Raw genomic sequence first — 12,542 nt, forward strand, 5'->3', positions numbered from 1 at the left:
CTATACTGGGTTTCACTTCTAAGAACAACACTTTATCAGTCAGTCTAATTAGCTGACGGTATGTTTTCTGCAGTAATACTGCTTAGGAAGCAGGCTGTTTAAGGAATTAATGTAAAATTCCAGATGTCAAATGTTCAGAGGAAGGTCAATAATTCAAATATCTGACCTCTAACCACCCTGTAATACCCAAATGTTTCCAGATATTTTTTAAGAAGTATTTTACTTTATCTTACCAGGATATATATTTATATCAGTGTTTTCACATGGTTAGGAAACATGAGGATGATTCAGAGCGTGGTGCTGGTGCTGGAACTAGAGCCTGCAGTCTGGTGGCCAAATGTCTTGCCTGCCTCACATCACATATTTTCTAGAATTAGGCTGTTCCTCTTGCCAACTAGCTAGTGGCATGCTCGGTGTATGGCTTCTTCATTATTCTGGCCATAGCTAACACATAAGGTTAACTGTGTTTACAGTTGAATAGTCTGCATGGAAAGGAAGGGTTAAATTCTGAGCTGCTATATTTGAACCAGGAGGTTGTTTCCAGTTCCTGGGCCTCGAGTATGAAGTTTGGGGTTAGAAGGGCCAGGACATGCAGGCCTAGGGGATTGTGGGATAATAGTGGCAATTCCACACACAAGCCTGACCATCAAGGCTTCAGCTGCATAATGAATGGGCTTGGACCTGCACCACATGAGTCAAAAGACTTTGTGCTTGGACAGTCAGGGGGTCAACAGCACAGGAGCCCCAGCAAAGGAGACAATAGCATATGGGACTCTTGAACAGACTCCTTACAAGCAGGGATGCACACCTCAGTTCAGTTCCAGCAACCAACCAAGTCTGAGTTTGTGTACAGTTCTGGTGGCTCCCAAAGTGTCACTAGAGGACTTCAGGGTAGAAAGCTTATGAAAACAAAGCCCTCTCTGTAGCTGTATTTCACCTGGTTCACCAACAGAGGAGGGCAGAGAGTTCCTTACCCTTAGGAGCTTCTGTCCATCTGGAATTCTGGGGAACTAGTTAATGCAGGTGAAGCAGCTCTGTGGCTGTTCTTCCCCCTATTTACCAACAGATGGGAGCAGAGAGCACCTTACCCTGGAGAGTATCAAGCCATTTATTCCATTTTTTCCCCTTTTTAACATATCAAAGCTCTCAAGGTGCAGAGCAACAGCAAAAATGACACACATTTATCAAAACCCCTTTTTTTAGAAATGGCAAGAGACAACAGACCTCCTGAAAAGAAATCTCAGCCTTAAGCAAGTTCCAGAGTCCCAGACTAATCTCTTCTGTTCTGTTAAAATGTATCAATATTTGTATAGGGTCAGAACTTGCTCATGTCATGTCAGCTTATGATAGGAAATATCTCTAATACATGAACAGGTGAAATAAACAGCAGGACAAATCTTTCTACCTTGTACTACCATGTATTAACAGAAAGGATTTGAAGGGCTAGCCAGAAACTCATCACTATACAGAACTCCCCCGCTCCTGAAAGAAGAGACAGAAGCTTGGTAAAAAGTTCCACTTTCCTCAGCTTATTACTACTATTTCATGGCACTTCCACATGATGAAATAAGAAATGATAGGCACAATATAGCTGGTACATCCATTTCCAGAGGCATCACACCTCATTATTCCTACTGCAGAGGTGGTTTCTGAAACAAATGATATCATGTTAAATATTATCTCCAGCCAGCCAGGCATGCACTTTGTGATCTCTAATCAATGTTGCTGAGTAAAAGCAGCTGGAAAATGCTTCCCCAAAATTGCAAGTATTTTGCAGCACAGCTCATACAGGATGATCATTTCTTAGTATTTCATTTATGTCCGCTTAGGCATATTCATGGAACAAATCAATGACTACTTTGCAGTTAAATTATTATAGAAACAAATTCCCTGATAAGGTAAGATACATTTAAGAAGCGTCCTGTTTCCTGGTAAAGATAAATATCACTTTGTAATAAATGACACTTTGACATTACAGAAAAATTCAGCTGCTGAAATAAATTACCATTGGAAATTACATGCTGGGTACAAAGCACTGACGTGAAGTTTGAATATCAAGACTTAGGCACTTATCCTGCAAGGAGTTCTGTACAGAACCCTGTGCCTTCATGGAGCACACTGAGGCCCAGGGCTCCACCCACAGTTCTTCCAGGGTCATAGAGCTGGAAAAATGTAACAGTAGAAAAGAATAAGCACATGTAAGTTACAGAGAGAAAGGAGACTTGTGTCACAGCAATCAAATATTTTGGAGGAACATGTCTCTGGAAGATTTTGTGCCACCTGAAATGTAGCAATTCTGCCAAGTTTCAAGACAGGTGCACTTTTTTGAAGATGTTGAAAATAAAAAAAGAAGCCCCTTTTGCTAGATAATTCACACTTCCAAATCTTTCCTGCTCCACATACCCAAACTACTACAGCTGCTAGTTACTCCATTAGTTAGTGTGGTAGAGATCTGTACTATGAATCTAAAGGTTCAAATCATGCTGATGAACCAAGTTGAGAGTTAACAACATGGTTCCACATAATAGAATTTCTGTTTTGTTTGTTGTCTTAATTAGGAATTACATACTATAAACCTCCAATAACGTAACATTAAGGTTGAATTGTCAAACGCTCAAAAGTTAAGAAATGCCATAATTAAATCCTTACCTCTGTCACAGAGTTCCTGTAAGAAGCTGGGCAAGCTACTTAAATCAAACTATTCACAGGTGACCATTAATTATGTGTTCCTCATTTTCTGGGTGCCCAACATGAGACAAGTGGGGCCAGATTTACAGAAGTGCTGAGGGTTTACAACTGCAACTGAAATCAATTGGAGCTGTGTTTCAAAAACATTAAAATGTTAGGTACGCAGGGAAATCGGGTCCCCTAGGTACCTCAAGTTAGGCACCCAAAGTTAGTGGACACTTCTGATGATTTTAGGCTTAGTCCTTCTGTGCCTCAATTCACCAGGGTATAGTGAAGATAAATGTCTGTGGAGCAGTCAGATACTATGGCAAAAGCACCATAGAAATGCCCAGGAGGAAATAATTAATTTTGTGTTTGGTTCAGGTTTTGAATGGTGTGCAGTAAATAATACTCAAGGCCCACATCTTGGATAAAAGAGGATAAAAAGAAATATTGAGGAAGGAGTCCTAGAAAAAAAATAGTATGTGAACATTGCAATTAAAGACTGTCATAATTCTGGCATTTCCAAACTTTTGAGTGTTTTACTTTGGGACCTCAACATTATTTTTAATGTAGGTTTTGGGATGTAGCAGATATATATTTATTGCACACATATGCGTGCTCACACGCACGCACACACCTCAGACTGAGATTCAACCATTCAGTGAACAAGCAGATCAGGCCCCAGAAATTCTCACTGGGCCCTGAGGTACACAGATGCCAGGAGGGCTGCAGGACTGGTAACGAGATTTCTAACAGTTTCTTGGCACCTATGCAACTTGCTGGCAACACCCTCGGGCCCATAGGTAACACTGCTCACACCACCTCCATAGGGGAGATTCTGTTAGATACTATCCCAGTTACCGCACCCAGTTTGTGCTTACTGTGGTTTCTATGGTTTTCTAACATGGGAGGCACACTTGGCCCTATATTTTCTGGTCTCACTACTGGTTCTGCAGCAGTATTTATCTGGAAATCACAATTTCAGAGCTGTGCTGACATCGCTGATGAAGCAGGTGCACTGCACAAGCAAATGTGCTTTGGCAAGATAAAGTGTTATTTCAGCTGAAGTTGAGGTCCTGAAACAAAATCAGTTATGTTAATTCCAATTTCACTGTGGGGGGGGGGGAATCAACAAAGATTGTCAAATGGAAAATTATTTGCAATCTTCTCATAGAGTATTACAGACAGGAAAAAATTACTGAGGTCTTCACTCCATTTTTGCCTCAGGATGGAATTTAGTGAGAGACCTAAGGACTAAGTAAGGCCTCAACTTTTCAACCCACAAACATTGCTTTATAATACTACATAAGTGACATAACAGCAACAGGTGATTCATTAAAGCGAGTATTGTGCATTGGAGAAAGCAATATATATTGGCCTGGAGCCTCAACACCAAAGGATTTGAACCTCAGGTTGAATTCCCAATGACTCCTCATTTTGTTTAATTCACAGGTGACATTGCTTCTGAACTAGCTGATCCCTACTTCCCATCTTTTAATGGGAGAGAAAAAAGATCTACATTTGTTAACCTATTTCAGTGACGTGATTATATGACCAGATTTTCAAAAAACATAGAGGCCCATATGCCATAGAGGCATACCATTACTGAATACACCATTACTGGACTTGTTCTTACCACTGTGGTATTTGCCTTTACCATTTGGACACATGTCATTCTTTGCCTAAACTGTTTATCCAGCCAATATGCTTCAACTGCTGTTTGTCATGCTGATCATACTCATGTCACTGTTACCTCATGATCCTAACATCAGTTTATTGAATGCACATCCTGTCTCATCTTATTCTTAGATTGCAATCAATTTAGGGGCAGGGACCATGTTTTGTGATATACAGGTACAGTGCCTAACACACTATGGCTGGTGCTTTATGGCACTACTGCAGTACAAATAATAATAACAATACATTGCTCAGAAAGCCTGCCCATAATCTCTTTTTCTCCAGTTGTCTTACGCAGCCTTTACCAAATATTTACAATTAGCCACATAAGAATTGGATTTATAAATTCAGAGGTGATATCTGACGGTGCCTATTGCATATCAGTACTTCAGATCAGTGTAAGCAACTGTGTGTTGGTGCAAATTGATGGAAGGGATGGTCTTAGGGTTGCCAACTTTGTAATATATAAAAACCAGACACTCCAGCAGGAGTGCTGGAACCTTCCCTGCCTTGCCCCTTCCTCTTGAGGTCCTGCCCCTGCCCCACCTTGTGCTCCCCAGACCCCATCCCTGTCCCTAGGCCTCACCCCTGCCCTGCCCCTTCTCTGAGGCCCCACTCCTGCCCCTTCCTCCAGAGGCCCCATCCCCCATTAGCTCCTCTTTACCCCTCCCCCCGTCACTCACTGCTCTTCCCCTCTCCGCCCCATCCCTGCATAGGTCGGGGGAGGACTCGCATACAGAGCCAGGGTTGGAAGCTGCAGCTGCCCAATGCAGGTAGGAGGCAGCCCAGCTGAGTAGGGGCTAGCATGGGTGATGACTCAGTGCCTCCCCAACCTGCAGTAACTGGACTTTGGGTGTTTGGTTGAAAAGGGCTTTTTGACTGGATTTTGTGGTCGAAAACCGGGCACCTGGCCACTCTAGAGTGGCTACACATAAAAGCTATTCTGGAACAAGGTAGGGTATGAACTGAAAGTGGAATAGCTATTCCTGAATAGTTCCAAGTGTGAACACCTTATTCTGAAATAAGACTGCCTTTGTTGATTTCAGTTAATCAACTTCCACAAAGTAAATAAATTCAGAAAGAGGCACTCCAATTCTGGAATAAAAGTGCCCACATATGGAGTTATTCTGGAACAGCTATTCCCAATTCCATGTGTTGACAAGAACCTTACTCGGAAGCTGACATTCTCTTACAAACCTGCCACAATCACACTGTTCTGTCCCCATGCGGGGTAAATTAAACAATCTTATGCTCTTACCCCATTTATGTCACTACTTAATTTGGGCCAAAGAGTAGTGTGGTTGAGAAGGTACTTTTGTGAGTTCAACAAAATCCTAACATGGTCAATAGTGGAGAGGCACAAAGCAGTCGGAATGTACCCCATGAATCTGTCTCACTATATTTACAAGGTATAATACTGCGGATAAAATATCTTCAGGACAGCAGAGAAACCTTATCAGTTTTGAAAATAATCATGTGCTTAATATGAACATGTAAAAGAGCAATGCATCCATAGAGTATCATATACGATAATGGCTGCTTTAACAATCCCTCAGTGAGAGTGTGTGGTGGGTTGCCCTGCAAAATAAGTCAGTGTAAAAGACAGTGGGGTCATTAACTCTTTGCACTGACAAATATATTTGTAATTTCAGTATGCTTAGTAGACTTTCTGTATTGCTTTCCTGCACTGCTATTCACATAACTTACTCTGTTAATGAAATGAACATTTTTTCAAACTGTGAGACTAGGGATATAGAATCATTTTAAAGAAGAGCACATGAGTAATAGGTTTGGATCTCTGGTTGTAGCACCCACCTGCAAAATCTGCATTCTGTGCTACAGAGAGAAAATGCAGTATTTTATAATTTGGGTAGATTATACAAGCAACTCCGATGTTGTGTGCACATTGCGTTCTTTTACTTTAGAAAGACCTGATAGAATTATAGTTTGTATGAAGCAGAAATCAAGAGGAAATCTTTGCATATGTATTGGCACCATTTTCAGAACATCAAAACATCAGAACAGACTTTTGTTAGCTTTGGATTGCCAGACTGCTGTCCACCCAAGGTAAACTGTGAAAACCAAGGAAATAAACAAATGAGTCATTCAATATCCCATCTACACTCATCTGTACTTTTCCTCAAATCACCTCACTTCTCATGGCCCACATATTTCCATCTTTCTCCTACACAACCAAATTGCCGCCATAGCTACAATATTTTTATTAGTAATATGTTCATATGTTTTGCTTATTAGTACAGGATTTTATAATTTGTGCACGTGACTATCATTCCAGATAATAACTGCAGTAGATGAATAATGATTCCTATGAGCCAGCTATCTGATAGAATGGGCTTGGGCATGGTATTTAGTGCAGAGGTAGCTACTGTCTAAATATATGGAATTATTTCTTTATCAAAAAGAATAAAAGCTCGGGAATCTGGGCCAAACTTCATTGTCTCTTCTCACCTGCAAATCTCAGCACTCAGTATTGCAGGCCAATTTCTTAAAAGAAAACAGCACTGCTCACAGGCAGTGCTTTTATTTTGCTTCATATCATAGTCTCAGTATCTCCCCTAACCTGAAAGCACACGTTCAGTATATTTATGACTACAAACAGTTATCCTCTTCATGGCGGAGGCGATATTCCTGATAACTTGATTTTTTTATGGTTGACCACTTGCAGCCACTTGTTTTGTGCACTCCTTGGGTCTCACAAGCTGAGGTGTTGCACTTTCCTTGGGAAGGAGGCAGTCAAGGAAAACTCACGGCGCTGCATAAAATGTTCTTGTTGACTCAGTGGCACTAGGGGATACTGCACTATTGGATGTGCTGCTGAATTTGGGAAAATACATCATCATAAGCTACTTTTCTGGTCATTAAACATCCTGTTATGTATGCATAAGGGGCGCTATAGTTTTATCCAGGGGAACATGATCACCAGGGGTGCTATTGTTAGTACCCTTGAGTTGTTGTCTACAGAGGAAGGGATTTGCTCAAGGTTGACTTTAGCTCCCTCCTTGCTAGCAGGCAGTTCATTTGTACTTTTTCTGTTTTGGACAAAACAAAATAAAAGAGTTCGTTGTTGCTGCTGACTGTGGGTAATTATGAGTTCCTTCCTACACAAATACAACAGATCCCATGGTTTTTTTTGTTATTGCAAAAGTAAGGATGGTGACCTGGCCAAATTATGCGTATTTACATTTCCCCAGTAAATGTGCTGGATGCAGTATTTTTCATTTCACAATTTTACAGCAGCTGAGCATCTGGCTTATTAATGTACTTCAGTTTCTCAGCTGTCAAATAAAAGAAAAACCATGTATTTTTTCATTATTTGTTTTATATTTCTTGTATAAATAAGTGTTTAAACTGAGTGTAGGGCTCAAGAAAGATAGCATTAGCAGTCCTGAAGGCTGAATCCTTCCATTTGTTGACATAATAGGTTTGTCATAAGCAGCAGCAATCCAAACTGTGCACCTGCCTCCTGTCAACCCTGACCATAAAATAAGAGAGTTTTAATTGGCCTTGGTGTCTCAAGGACAATTATCAGAGGGGTAGCCATGTTAGTCTAGATCTGTAAAAAGCGACATAGAGTCCTGTGGTACCTTATAGACTAACAGACGTATTCGAGCATAAGCTTTCATGGGTGAATACCCACTTCGTCAGACACATGTGGTGGAAATTTCCAGAGGCAGGTTAAAGGTCGTATAAAGATTTATACCTGCCTCTGGAAATTTCCACCACATGTGTCTGGTGAAGTGGGTATTCACCCATGAAAGCTTATGCTCCAATATGTCTGTTAGTCCTCAAGGACAATTGGCGACAATTGCAGTTAATACCAGTTGTATTCATGACAGGTTTGTGGCACACTAGGAATTTTTTTTCCTTTTTAAATTTTGGAAAATATTGTAGCATCAGGCATACCCAAGTGAAAGAGGCAAAAATCACATGGTCTTAAAAATTGAGTAATTATTTGATGCACAGTCTGAAATAGCAGTTGACTCTGAGTAAGTCTTCTGAATATCATCAAATCCCCTACCACTGAAAATCAAGAATAGGAATATCCTGGTATGGATAAAAGGCAGTTTAAAGTATTTCAAAAATGGGGGGAATGAATGAATAAATAAATATTCAGGTGGGACAAAATTTAAATACCCAAATGCTCCAGATTTACATTAAAAACCTGGCTCTTCATAGTTCATTAATTCAGGGTGATTCAACTAAAATGACCTATAAAAAAACCCTTAAACATTTTTAATTAATTTCTAGTGCTATTCCTTATTCCCTACACAAATATTATTCCACTCTGATTGTTCTTAAATCTCTGAATAAATACAGATACCTTTAATCCTGCATATATAGCTGAATTTCACATTTTTTGAAGAATGACTCAACACAATGAATCCTGCTCCTAATTAAAATTAACACAATTAAAAATAGAACCAAATGAATACATGGTTTAGAAAGTGATGATATACTCTGGATAAACATACTCAACACAAGTCTTACACAGCCAGCTGTTCCAAAAGTCTCTTGTGTCACATCTTCACTGGAGAGTTAACACAAGCTCTTACTCGGGAGCTGCTCCTAATGTCCCTTCTGGTCACATACAAAAACCTTTCATCTGAGTTCAGTGGTGCTTTCAATCCAGACTAATCCAGTCTGTATGGGGCTGCAGGCTAAAGCTTGGGTGCTGCTTTCGCTCAGGTGGCTAATACATCTCACTTTGCAGCGAGCACATAGACTAACCCAGTCCAACGCTCAAAGTCCTCTATTGCCTTCCCACAACTCCATCTATGTGCCCAGAAGGACAGATAAGTTCTCCCACAATTCACTGGGAAAGAATCAGAGCAGTTCAGCTTACCACAGCACAAAGAACAATGGACTATGCCCCAAGAAGTTTTAGCATTACACATGGGTAAGAGCAGCACCAGTGAGGACAGTAACTTGGGTATGGCTTTGCATTGTGGCTGCTCCACCTGGGCTAGGCAAACAAAGACGGCCAGGCCCTGGTGCGAAGCACCCGAGTTAACTCAGTAGCAAAGACATCCCAGTGCCAAGAAATTCAGGATAGGCGATGACTGGTGAACTACTTTTGTAAACAATTCATGTGATGACACAGTTATTATAGTGTAAATGGTTTGCATCTGAGCAGTCACTGAAGCATAAGCTGAAATACCGCACAGAGGGAGTTAAAGAAGCCATGAAGTCATCACACCCAGATAGTCATTAAGAGGTAGTGTGTGGTTTAAAGCCTCCTCATTTGTGTGGGCTATTAAATTGTTCTGATGTTCCCTTGGCCTGGTCTACAATGAAAATGTAGGTTGACATAGCGTGTGAAAAATCCACAAGGCTGAGTGCTATAGCTATGCCAACCTAAACCTTGGCATAGATGCAGCTAGATCAATGGAAGAATGATTCTGTTGATCTAGTGCCATTGCTTGGGGAGGTGGAGTTCCTACAGTGATGGAAAAACCCCTCTGTTGCGGGAGTCTGTGTCTGCATTACCAACTTACAGTGGCATAGCTACAGTGCTGAAGCTATGCTACTGTAGTGCCCTAGCGTAAACATGGCCTTTGTATTGCAGAGCAGCTGCACAAAAGGAAGCTGGATGCCCTGCCTCAGTTTTCCAGCCTGTGCGATCTCTATAAGCAGCCTTGGATTAGGGGTTTCCCAGAGGAAAAGTGCAGGGGCACAGAGTTTGTTAAGCATTGAAACTTTTGTGGGGCACTGCTGAAAAACCTGGGACACAACTGGGGAACCATTGAAAGACTTGCCAGAAACAGACAGGACTGGAAGAGCTTTGTTGCGGCCCTAAATGCCAGAGGCGTAATGGGAACATGATGATGATGATGATGAGAAACAGTAGCACCCTACTAGGCAGCAGATCCCTGCAGAGCCCCCCACTGGGCTATAGAGCCCCCAGAATTCCCACTTACACCAGCAGAACCCCCTTTTCCTGCTTCTGTTCTTCAAATTCAAAGAATGGTGTTATTAAGCCCTTCTTCTTTACTCTCTCGTCCTAAACCAAATGCCTTGAACAGCTTCAGAGGTGGAGGTCTGTGTTGATGCTGCTTAGATCCTTTGGGGGCATCTCTGCAGTCAAATTGGCCCTGTAGCACTTGACTACTGCATCCAGATATGAACAATACTCATATACAGATGCAACATTTGAGTTGCATCAATAGACTCAATAGAATATCTGGTCAGCTATGCGGTCACAGATGCAAGCCAGTGGCTGTATCACCCTCATGTGGAAACACTTGTCCAAGGGAGATTTTGGGGAGGAAATCTACACAAGGATCCTCTGAAGAGTTCCTCCCTGATTCAGCCAGACAGACAGACTGAAAACTGTTTTCATTAAACTGCAAGAAATAAGAAGAGCAAAAATAGAGGGTTGTAAAGCGAGGCAATAAACTGACTTTTCAGTGGATTTCATCACACATTGGTGTATACAGGAGTGAGGTAGCAGCTGATCTAGCCAAAATTGGAAGATCGGCAGCTCAGATTGGAATGACAATCTGAGCTGTGGCTGTATTAACATCCTATCATGGGAAATATCAGCTGAAATAAATGGTCAAAAGGTTAAAAATCTTCTTATATCAAAGCTTCTCAGAAAACAACATCCACTATCACCTCCCCATGCTTTTGAATGTAGCAATGTAAGGAAAGTGAAGTTTTTCAGATTGGACCCCTTATATCATGCTCTTACAAAGGACCCTGTACAGGTTGCTGAATTCACTGTCAAACTTTATGGCCTGATATGATTATCATGGGACAAAACAACAGCAGCAGCATCCTTTGGAATGGAGTTGGGGCAGGGCCCATGTCCTTACAGAATAGGACATGAGGCTCACTCCCATACTATGTGGATCCCAAGAGATCTGTGGGATTCCAGAGTCACCTATGCATAGGTCCCAGGTGCCCTCCCCTTTACTGATATACCAGCTGTAGATCTGGCCTTTAAAATTTTTCCAATATTTTGACAACCTTGTTTACTACTGTACCTTGGTTTTTACTTTTTACTAATGCCAGCTTGCTAATGGAAATAATATAAGCCTTATGCTTTTTGCTGGTCAGTGTTTAGAGCATTAAAGGACTATCAATCACCCAAGTTTTCTTAAGACCAGCTTTTAAAAAAGAAAATAGCCAACACTGGCACAGTATTTCCACCCCTATAATGTTATGTTTGCATCCAAATTTGTGGTTGTCTTTCTTGCTTTACAAGTCCCATCCATAAACTATTACATCTTTCACTGAAAATGATGTGCAAGGATCAGGATGTTCTAGGGGCTTTCAGAACCCAGTCTTCCAAGATTAGAGGCAGTGATTAAACAACAAATGGAGTTTACAATAAACCAAAGTAACTCTCATGATGATAAAAGTTTATAGTTGAAGATATTTGGTGAAAAGGACATTCAAAGGAGAGGAATGAATGGAAAAGGATTATTTTCGCGTAGACACTACCTCACTGTGATATAAAAAGCATAAAAAAGCTTTTGCTTCCAAGGAATGAATACCCAACTGGAAAACAAACTATCTTGTAAAATTTTAAGAGCTTTTAAGCACGTAGGACAGGAGATCTTTTTTCCCCTCTGGATTTACAGCTTCCAGATGTTTTGTGCCCATAGCCATCAACACTAGCCAACAGTCTGATTTGCCACCAAAAAAACACTGTGTTTCAACCTGCGAACTGGACTGAATACGGAAAAGTTTGCTCTGGAAAGGTTTCCAGGCGATTTTGTTTTAAAAGGAAATTTGCTGATTATAAAAAGATGTCAGGCTGACATAGTGACAAGTCTAAATCCTCTCCTGGTGGCAGCACTGTCTAGCAGTCAGAGTGGAAGTCAGGACTCTCAGGCTTTATTCCCACACCTTCCCATTGACTCACTGTGTGACTTTGAGCAAATTATTTGGTTTCTCTGTACCTCAGTTCATCCATTTGTGTGACTAGTGAGTTAGACTTTCCAGCCACAACCCCATCTGTACCTTACTTGTCCTATAGCAAAAAACCAGAAAACTCAAACTTACAGTGAACAAGAAAATAAGGTATCTTTAATAATCAATATGTTATTCACCCACTCTCTCTGGATTATACAATTTGCATAACTGACCTTTTTAAAAGTATTTACTTTCCCTTAAAATAAGTTATTTGTTATTGTCAGATTTCTTTAAAGATACAGGAATTTTTAAAA

This window comes from Mauremys reevesii, linkage group 5 (assembly GCF_016161935.1).
Source record: "Mauremys reevesii isolate NIE-2019 linkage group 5, ASM1616193v1, whole genome shotgun sequence".
NCBI classification, from domain to species: Eukaryota; Metazoa; Chordata; order Testudines; family Geoemydidae; genus Mauremys; species Mauremys reevesii.